Below are 11,615 nucleotides of genomic sequence, written 5' to 3' on the forward strand. Positions count from 1 at the left end.
TAATAATGAGAGAGTTTACATTTTTTTCCTGAGTTTCATAAATCCAGTGTGTACTTCCCACTTACAGTACAATCTCCATTTGTAAGTTGAGTTTTTTCAGACATACCTTCTCTGCACTGAGATTTAATGTTCACAGTTGTCAAATAAGAGTCACTAGGAGTGGGGTGGATGATAATTTCACTACTGATTTAAGCTCTAAGAGAGCTATGAACACCAACTTATCAATGGGTTAATCAAATGAATAGTCATATAGTATAGAAGAATTGTATGATTTGGGATTTAGAAAAAGACTGGGGACCGTGTGTCCTGACAGGGAGCTCCAAGGATTTTGTTGTTGAGAGTGACAAGGACAAAAATAGAATAAAGTCATACACATAAGTGTCTAACAACATGGGGGGAAGAAATGACCTGCCGTAGTCCTGAGTTTTGAACTCTTGGTTTCTTTTCTTGACCCAAATCTCTTTGATGATGTCCCAGGACACAGGTCAGATTAATTCCCACAGGGAGAGAGAGAGAGTAGAAGTACAAGGCATTTAACATCATTGTCCTGGGAAGGCAGGCTTCATTTACAACTCTGATCCACTTTCACAATTTATTTTTATAGGGTAAGAGGAAAAGAAGTATGATGGTCCAATCATCACAGAGGAAGTGAAATGATTGTGGAAAGTAATCTAAACCAAAGCCTGGTTTGAGCATCTCCATACCTTTGAGGATGTACAGTTACATATTCATGAGGCCAGTTACAAGAATCACATCCTATCCTGGCAATGAGGTCAGATGCCATCCATGGGAGGAAACCTTGGAGCAGCCCCAACAACTCTGCTGGCAGAAGAGACTGCAAGGTCTCCAGGCCTGCAGAGTACAGGAGAACTGTTAAGTGCTTTGGACCTTGCCAAAGCCCTGCCCAACCTTGCACCTAGTAGCACAGGTGTATCCCTGCCAGGTGAACTCACAGGTGTTCTGAACTCCAGTCCCATGCCCACCCCTGCCTGGTCTTCAGATCGGCAGAGATGATCCCAGGACCTGGTCTGTACATCCCACAGCTCCTTTGCAAACGTCTTCTGGTGACTGAGGAAGATATCAGGAAACAGGAAGGGAAAGTGAAGATGGCAAGACACAGACTGGCGGTAGCACTGATGCAGACACACTCGCTAGCGAGGCAGGGAGAGTGAGGGGCCAAGAAGGACATCCCGACAAACACGATGAAGAAAACAGAAGACGGCGCAGATGTCATGGAGTTCACACTACATTAATGCCTCTGCAAGGGTCCCGATGTCTTCTTGCTTTGAGCTCTTGAAACTTTAATATATACCAATAATTTTCTTTTCTTTGATTCCTTTGCATGACAGAGAAGATACAGACAGTGATCTTTCGGAGGTGAGCGATTGGGTTTCAGGTGAGGAGAGAAAAGAGATCTTTCTTTCTCATTTTGTTCTCTCATTTCCCTTTCCTGAGTGTTATCTATTTGTATTTTAAGACAAAGAGTTATCACAATCAGGGGATTCCTTAGAGTTTTGCCCTCACAGTCACAGAGAAAACATACCTAGTCCAAATGGATTGTCCTTTTTGTGTAATATTGCAATAGATTCCAACATAATATATCACTAAAGAGCTGTTATATCTGTCTTCTCAAAAAAAACACCTACTTCTGGGTCTCTTTTTCTGGTTTTGTTGCATGTTGAATCACAGTTGCATATAATGAAACACTGGATTGTCCCTTTTTTTAGATTTATATGTGTTGGAAATTTAATTCATGAAAATTGATATGCCATTGTGGTATGATGCTGTCAGGAGAACGACTGTTTTCAGCATCACAAGTCTCACAATAAACCAGTGTGTTGGGATATTTCTATTTGCCTGATCGAGTATGTTGCACTCTTCAAATCGTCTTTATCATTACTTACGTTTGTCCCACAGACTTATCAGTTTCTGAGAGCAATGTGTTAAACAATAATAGAGTATCTTAGTATTTATATCTTCCCTAAAAAATGAGTTATCTTTTAGCTAAATCTTCTCTCCTCTATTCTTCCATGTGGTAATCATCTGGAATTTTGGTTCAAATGTTCTTTTAATGTCTTGTTTTAAAACTAATACTAAATTAGACAGACAGTTTTTTCCTTTCCTCATGACTCCTGTTATGTTTTCCTGGGTTCACATTTCTTCTTCCTGATGTACATTCTTTACCGGTTCTTTCACTGCAGGCCTGTGGGAGGTCAACTTTGAGTCTGTTTGTAAGTCAGAAAACGTCTTTCTTTCTTTGACACATAGTTTGAATAGGTGTTTAATTTAGCTTTGAAGTAATTTTTTTCCTTCTTTGTCAAGTTATTTAATATTTCTCAGCCTCCACATCTTTAGCTTAAAATGGGAATAAATCTCTAAAATTGTGACTGTAACTGAGATAATTCATGCAAAGCTTTCCAGTCATGTTGCTTAGAAGAAATTAGTCAATAGTGATAACTATTATCAGTCATTGTAATGATATTATAATAGTTAATATATAATAATATATTAATGTATAATAATTATACATTAATTTATAATTATAATGTACAGTATATAATGTATAATGTAGGCGATGTATAACAATAATATATTAATATTATTAATCATTAGAATATTCATAGTGTGCATTCTCAGAGAATCACTACTTCACATTGAGAATGTGAAGCTCACACACAAAAAGTCTGAGAGAGTGCCACGACTGTGACTTTAATTCTCAGCCTTTGGGTATCTTCAGCGGTGGTCGTCTGCACAGTTTGTACAGATAATGTAATCTGTTCCCAGAGACCCACTGCAGAACAGCGCAGCCTGCCTCATGCCTGCGATGCTCTGGGCTGTTTGTTGGGGAGTCTGTCCTGTGAGGCTAGTTGGACTCTGTACAGAGAAAGATGAAAAAAGACTCTTTCTTTTCCCTCAGATTTCTCCCCCCGAGTTTTATTCACTTTTACATCCAGAGCAGATACACTCTTCCTAGAGCCTTGGTGTTTCTCTGGGATTCAGGCTTCCCAGACACCTAGTCATTTCAGCTCAAAAGGCCCAAGGTGACTGCAGAGTCATGTCTCACCCACTTCTCCCATCTTAGCCTGTTTCCCGTCATGGAGGACCCATGAGTGGGGAGAGGAGCCATTGAGGAAGATTGATCTGGAAGTCCTGGTGAATCTGAGCTTCAGAGAATGAAGCAGAAAAGGGGAACCTGAGACTGCCAGGCCTTCAGTGGGGGAGGAATATGGAGGAACTGAGAGGGGTGTGATGGCTGCACAGAGTGAAGGGGAGGAATGTTCCAAATTTTCCTAAGAAGGGATACCTTCCACTGAAGTGGGGATTCATTTTACATGACAGCAATGTCTGTGCTGGTTTCACCAATTCTGGTGTCCCTGAGGGATGAAGTGGTGTGACACCGCAGGACAGAAGTTGCAGTCACTTTCAGGACTTAAGGAAGGTGAAAACTTTCAGCTTAGTCCCCTGTGAGCCAGTCAGGGGTCAAGTCTAGAAAGGCTCGGAGCCTGTGTCCATCCAATGTGGTTTCGTTCTGTTCCAGTCAAGCTTCTCTGGAGACCAGATGGGAAAAAGGGACCTCAGATCTAGTCATATCTAGTCATCACAGCTTCCGCAGGTCGCCATGAGGCAGGTAATAGCCTAGGCATCGTCACTGGACCTCATAGTCGCCCTCCTTCTTCTGCTGGCAGACAGTGACTTGTGAGGTGAGGAGAGTGCATCAGAATGGTCCAGTCAGCTGCCCAGTATGGGAGACTCCAGGGGAAGGAGATGCCAAAGCCAGAGACTTCATGCCTCCTGTGTCTCCCTCTTCCTTTTGTCCACTTAATTTTCACACTCAGTCATTCTATTCATCCCTTTTCCTTCGTTTGGCTCTCTCTCCCTCTCTTTCCCCTACATGTTCTAGCTTAATTGAGGTATTAACGACATACAGAAAACTGCATACACTTAAAGTGAACAATTTGATACATTTTGATTATAACTTATTGAAACATCACCACAATCAAGAAAAGGAACGTTATCTTCCCCAAATTTCCTCATGCTCATTTTAATTCCTCTTTCCCTGCCGTTTGCAAACACATTCCCATAACCAAGCAATGAGTGATCTAGTATATCTCCCTATAGATTTTCCTAAAATGTTTATAAATGGCATCATATACTATGTACTCATTTTTTACTGTCTTCTTTCACTCAGCATAATTATTTTGACATTTATGCTTGTCATTGCATGTACTATGAATTCATTCCTATCCCCAACCCTTCCCTGGCAGCACTGTGCACACACCCAAGCACTTCCCATGTTAGTGTGAGAGCCAATAGTACTGCTGCATCCCCAAAAGTAGGAATGCGCCTTGGTGCAACTCTGGGAGGGGTTGGCGGGAGCCTTGGACCCGCACATGAATGCTTTCCTGGATGGTTGGAAAGAGCACCATGCCACTGCAGTCCCAATGATTGGCCAATGCTCAGAACCCATGAAGAAGCCCCACCCACCAAGCACAGAGGCTGGCATGAGCATAAGAAAAGGCAGCAGCAGATATACACGCACATGTAAATGATTTCCCAGGTGGCACAAATACCCATAGCAGTGTTGTGGTCTGACAACTGTGCACGTGCCTCCATGTGGCGGCAGCTCTGAGCCCAGTGGGAATGCTTTCCCAGCGAGTGGAAACACCTACTGTACCCACACAACTTCCAGCATATGGGGTGGGAACAAAAACACAGCTCATGCTTCCCCCACAGCTATAGCATGTGGAATCTGCGACCTGATACTACCACAAATACACAGGCAAAAAATTAGTTCATCAAACACCATAAGAAACTACAGTAACAATTCAGGGCAGAAGGAAATGAGAAATCTCCAGAAACGAAACTTGAAGTCACAGAAATTTACAATCTAAATGACAGAGTTCAAAATAACTGTCATAAAGAAACTCACCAAGTTACAGGAATGTTCAGACAGTTTGATGCATTCAGGAATAAAATTAATGAGGAAAAGGAATACTTCATCAAAGAGACTGAAGCTATTAAAAAAAACAAGCAGAAAAACTGGATTTGAAGAAAATAATTAATGAGATAAAAAAGAAAAAAAAAGGAAGGAATTCTTGTAGAAATATACGACTCAATTATAAAAGCAACATAAGAATTATACGTATTCCAGAGGGAGAAGAGAGGCAGAAAGAAGAGAGCTTGTTCAAAGAAATAATAGCTGAGAACTTCCCAAACTTGAGGAAGAACCGGACTTACAAATAAATGAAGCCAACAGAACGACAAATAACATCAATGCTAAAAGACCTTCTCCAAGGCATATAATAGTAAAATTGGCAAAAACCAATAACAAAGAAAAAATATTAAGGGAAGCAAGACAGAAGAAAATAACCTACAAAGGAACACCTATCAGGCTTTCAGCATATTTCTTGGCAGAAACTTGACAGGCAAGGAAAGAATGCAATGATATATCAAAAATACTGAAAGGCAAAAACTTTCAGCCAGGAATACTCTATCCAGTGAAATGATCCTAATGATACAATGGAGAAATCAAAGTTTTCCCAGATAAACAAAGGCTGAGGGAGTTCAACGACACTAGATCTCAGATACAAGCAATGATCAAGAACACCCTCATACCCGAAATAAAAAGAAGGCAAATATCTACAAAGCTTTGAGCAAAGAGATAAATAGACAGACAAAATCAGAAAGCTACAGCTCTGTTTCACAACAGGGTAGGAAATACTTAATTATAACTTAAAAGAAGAAGGGAAGGAAAGCATCAATAGTAACTATAAACACTTCAACTTAGTCACAAACTCACAACACAAAAATGAATAACTTTTGACAACAATAACTCAGAAGGACAAGAGGAAAGGGATGGAACGTGCTTAGGCTAATGGAGATAAGAGGCTATCAGAAAGTGGACTATCTCATCTATGAGATCTTCATACAAACCTCACAGTAACCAGCAAACAAAAAAATCAGAGCAGAGCCATAGATCATAAAAAAAGAGACAACCTCCATGAAAACCTCCAAAGAGAAACGGTAGTCAGAAACACAAAGGAAGAGAAAAAATGAAAATATAGATTAGGTGGGATTAAGCCCTCAAGTATCAATAATCACTCTAAATGTAAATCGATTGAATTCTGCAATCAACAGACACAGAGTGGTGGGGTGGATTAGAAAACAAGACCCAACAATATGCTGCATCCAGGAAACACATCTCAGCTCTAAAAACAAACAGGCTCAGAATGAAGAGATGGGAGAAAATACTCCAATCAAATGGCAAATAAAAGAAAGTAGGTGTTGTCATACTTATATCAGACAAAGCAGACTTCTAGATAAAAAAGACTATGAGAGACAAAGAGGGGCAGTATATAATGACAAAGGGGACTTTCCACCAAGAGGATATAACACTTATAAAAATATATGTACCTAACACAGCAGCACAAAGGAATATAAAGCAACCCTTAATAGACCCAAAGGGAGAAATTAACTGCAACACAATAATAGGAGTGGAGCTGAACACCCCACTTACATCCAGGGATAGATCATGCAGAGTAAGGCAACAAGTCAATAGTGGAATTAAATGAAACATATGATCAGATGAACTTAATCGATATACATAGAGCATACCCTCACAAAACAGCAGAATACACATTCTTCTTAAGTGCACATGGAACATTCTCAAAGATAGACCATATGTTGGGAAACAAGGCAAGGCTGAATAAATTTAAGATTGAAATCATATCAAGCTTCTTTTCTGACCACAATGCTATAACACTTGAAATCAACTACAAGAAAAAAGATGGGGAAGTCACAAATATGTGGAGACTAAAGAACACACGACTGAAGAACCATTGGATAAATGAACAAATCAAAGCAGAAATCAAAAAACACTTGAAAACAAACAAAAATGAAAATACAAAAAACAACTCTTATGGGATGCAGCAAAAGCAGTTCTAAGAAGGAAATTCATAGCAATACAAGCACACCTCAACAAACAAGAGAAGTACCAAATAAGTAACCTTAAACTACACCTAATAGAACCAGAAAATGAAGAATAAATGAAGCCCAAAGTCAGCAGAATGAGAGAAATAATAAAAATTAGAGCAGAAATAAATGAAATAGAGACTAAAACAACAGTAGAAAGGATCAATGAAACAAAGAGCTTGTTCTTTGAGAAGACTGAAACAAAATTGACAGACCCTTAGCCAGACTCACTAAGAAAAAAAGAGAGAAGACTCAAAGACATAAAATTTGAAATGAAAGAGGAGAAATTACAAAAGATACCACAGAAATCTAAAGGACAAGAAGAGAATACACTGAACAACTTACATGCCACCAAATTGGATAACCAAAGAGAAACAGATAAATTCTTAGATTCACACAACCTCCCAAAACTGAATCAAGAAGAAATAGATAAAATGAACAGACCAGTCACATGTAAAGAGAACAAAATGGTTATCAAAAACCTCCCAAATAACAAAAGTCCTGGACCAGAAGTCTTCTCTGGAAAATTCTACCAAATATTCAAACAAAATTTAATACCTATGCTTCTCAAACTATTCCAATCAGTTGAAGAAGATGGAACACTACCTAATTCATTCTATGAGGCCAACAACACCATGACAGCAAAAGCAGACAAGGATAGCACAAAGAAGGAATATTACAGGCCAATATTGCTGATGAACACAGATGAAAAATCCTCAACTAAATATCAGCAAATCGAACACAGCAATATATTAAAAGGATTATATACCATGATCAAGTGGGATTTATACCAGGGATGCAGGGATGATTCAACATCTGCAAATGAATCAGTGTGATACACCACATTAACAAAATGAGGAATAAAAATCACATGATCCTCTCCACAGATGCAGAGAAAGGATTTCACAAGATCCAACATCCATTTAGGATAAAAACACTCAATAAAATGGGTATAGGAGGAACGTACCTCAACACACAAAGGCCATATATCACAAACCCACAGCCAACATCATACTTAATGGTGAAAAACTTAAAGGCATTCCTCTTAGAATAAGAAGAAGACAAAGGTGCCCACTCTCGCCACTCCCATTCAACATAGTACTGGAGGTTTTGGCCAGAGCAAATAGGCTGGAAAAAGAAATAAAAGGAATCCAAATTGGAAAGTAAGAAATGAAACTCTTGCTGTTTGCAGATGACATGATTGTAAATATAGAAAACCCTAAAGAATCCATCAGAAAACTATTACAAATAATCAACAACTACAGCAAAGTTGCAGCGTACAAAATCAACTTACAAAAATCAGTTACATTTCTACACGCTAATAATGGACTAACAGAAAGAGAACTCAAGAATACAAACCCATTTACAATTGCACCAAAAAGAAAAAAGTGTCTAGGGATAAATTTAACCAAAAAGGTTAAGGAACTATACAATGAAAACTATAACACATTATTGAAAGAAATCAGTGATGACCTGAAGTAATGGGAAGATACTCCATGCACATGGATTGGAAGAATAAACACAGTTAAAATGTCCATATTACCTAAAGTAATCTACAGATTCAATGCAATCCCAATCAGAATCCCAATGACATTCTTCATAGAAATAGAACACAGAATCCTAAAATATATATGGAATAACAAAAGACCTTGAACAGGCAAAGCAATTCTGAGAAGAAAGAACAAAGTAGGAGGCATCACAATCCTAACTTGAAAATACATTACACAGCTATACTAATCAAAATGGCATGGTTCTGGCACAAAAGCAGACTCATAGATCAATGGAACAGAACTGAAAGCCCAGACAGAAAACCACACATCTGTGGTCAGTTAATCTCTGACAAAGGAGCCAAAATCATACAATGGAGAAAGGAAAGTCTCTTCAATAAATGTTGTTGGGAAAACTGGACAGCCACATGCAAAAGAATGAAAGAAGATCATTGTCTTCCACCATACACAAAAATTAACTCAAAATGTATAAAAGACTTGACTCTAACACTTGAAACCATAAAACTCCTAGAAGAAAATATACGCAGTACAGTCTTTGACATCGGTCTTAGCAGCATCTTTTCCAATACCATGTCTACTCCGGCAAAGGAAAGAAAAGAAAAAATATACAAATGGGACTACATGAGACTAAAAGGCTTCTGCAAGGCAAAGGAAACGATGAACAAAACGAAAAGACAGGGCCGGGCCCGTGGCATCGTGGTTAAGTGCACGTGAACTTGTACTGGTGGCCAAGGTTCAGATCCCGGACGCCCACAGACGCACTGCTTGTCCGGCCATGCTGAGGCCATGTCACACATACAGCAACTAGAAGAATGTGCAACTATGACATACAATTATCAACTGGGACATTGTGGGAAAAAAAAAAAGGAGGAGGATTGGCAATAGATGTTAGCTCAGAGCCGGTCTCCCTCAGAAAAAAAGAGAAGGATTAGCACAGATGTTAGCTCAGGGCTGATCTTCCTCACAAAAAAAAAAAAAAACGACAAGACAACCCACCAACTGGGAGAAAATATTTGCAAATCATATATCTGACAAGGGGTTAATCTCCAAAATATATAAACAACTCATACAACCCAACAACAAAAAAACAGATAATCCAATCTAAAAATGGGCAGAGGATATGAACAGACATTTTTCCAAAGATGATATACAGAAGGCCAACAGACACATGAAAAGATGTATAACATCACTAACTATTAGGGATATTCAAATCAAATCTACAATGAGAGATCACCTTACACTTGTCAGAATGGCTATAACTCCCAAGACAAAAAATAACAAATGTTGGAGAGGATAAGGAGAAAAGGTCACCCTCACACACTGCTGGTGGGAATGCAAACTGGTGCAGCCACCAGGGAAAACAGTATGGAGATTTCTCAAAAAATTAAAAATAGAAATACTATACCTTCCAGCTATCCCACTACTGGATATTTATCCAAAGAAACTGAAATCAACAATTCAAAGAGATTTATGCACCCTTGTGTTCACTGCGGCATTATTCACAATGGCCAAGACATGGAAGCAATCCAAGGGCCCTGCTACAGACGAACAGATAACGAAGATGTGGTATGTATTATATACAATGGAATGCTACTCAGCCAGAAAAAAAAGACAAGATCGTCCTGTTTGCAACAACCTGGATGGACCTTGAGAGTATAATGATAAGCGAAATAAGCCAGACAATGACACTTAGCATTATTGCACTGATATGTAGAAGATAAACATATCCAGGGATAAAGAGAAGAGATTAGTGGTTACCAGAGGGGAAGGGGGCTGGGTGTTGAGTGAAAGAGTTAAAGGGGCACATATGCATGGTGATGGATAAAAGTTAGACTACCGCTGGTAAGCACGATGCAGTCTATACAGAAATTCACAAATAATAATGAACACCCGAAATTACACAATGTTAAAACCCTTTATAATTTCAACAGAATAATTAAAAAAGAAAAAAAATAATTCATTCCTCTTTATGGTTGAATAGTATCCCACTATGGGGATATACCACACTTTGTGTATCCGTTCACCAGTAGTTGGACATTTGGGTTGTTTTCCATTTTTATGTACTATACATAGGTTGTTATCAACATGTTTGTACAAGTCTGTGTATAGACATATGTGTTTATTTCCCTTGGATGGATTCCAAGGAGAGGAATGGCTGGGTAGACGTATGTAATTTTTAAAGATGCATCTAAGCTATTTTTCAAGAGCACTCGATGAGAGTTTCAGTGACTTGACATCTTCAACAACACTTTCTATAGTCAGTCTTTTTAATTTTAGCCACTCTTAAGTGTGGTGGAATCTCATGATGACTGTCACTTACATTTCCCCAATGACTCATGTGGTGAAGGAGAAGGCAAGCCACGCACAGACTGGGAGAAAACATCTGCAAAACATATCCCTAGAAAAGGATGTGTATTTATAATATATAAAAAGCTCTTACAACCCAATAATAGGAAGACAAGCAACACGTCATATCTTACCAAGACACAGCAGATCATGCCTGTGATGAGCATCAGGAGTCCCGCCAAGCAGACGAGGATGATGGCCCAGAAGGGGATGTCTGGGGAGACATGTGGTGGTGTGAGCCATGTCCTGTCATCGTCCCAGGGCTCCTGGTGACCCCACTGTGCCTCACCCGTCCTTGACAAGGGTTGGCCAACTTTCCTCATCATCCAAAATCCTGTGCACATGGTTCTCTTCGATGAGACACAGCATCAAGGTACTCGCCCCCTACCATGGGCTGGGGCTTCCTGCAGGTTTACCAGGCTTCTCAGTCAAGGCATCATCTCTGTTGGGAGAATATTCTGGAAGTGAATGAAATGGAGAATGCATGTGAGTGTGTTTCACTCTTGTTAATAAAACTTTTTAGACACAGAAAAATAAAGGGAACAGTCTCATAAACATCCATCATCTAGATTTAACAATGTATATTCCATCTAATTAAAACAATATTGCATCAATATATAAATTATTAACACTTGCCACACTTGATTCATCCCATGTTTTCAATGAAATATTAAAGTCAAGTAGACATCATGATGTTTCACCCCATTTTATTTTCCATCTCTAAAAAGTGAGCATACTTTGCTACAAAATCCAAGACCATTATCACAGAACGAAAGTGTAATAAATTAA

General features: G+C 39.0%; 1 pseudogene; it reads left to right on the forward strand.

Annotated features, from left to right (window-relative positions):
* The first annotated feature begins 625 nt into the window (after positions 1-625).
* On the forward strand, positions 626-1,192 carry LOC131401724 (methyl-CpG-binding domain protein 3-like 1; annotated as a pseudogene).
* The last annotated feature ends 10,423 nt before the right edge of the window (positions 1,193-11,615 follow it).

This window comes from Diceros bicornis (genome assembly GCF_020826845.1).
Source record: "Diceros bicornis minor isolate mBicDic1 chromosome 13 unlocalized genomic scaffold, mDicBic1.mat.cur SUPER_13_unloc_1, whole genome shotgun sequence".
Classification (NCBI taxonomy): domain Eukaryota; kingdom Metazoa; phylum Chordata; class Mammalia; order Perissodactyla; family Rhinocerotidae; genus Diceros; species Diceros bicornis.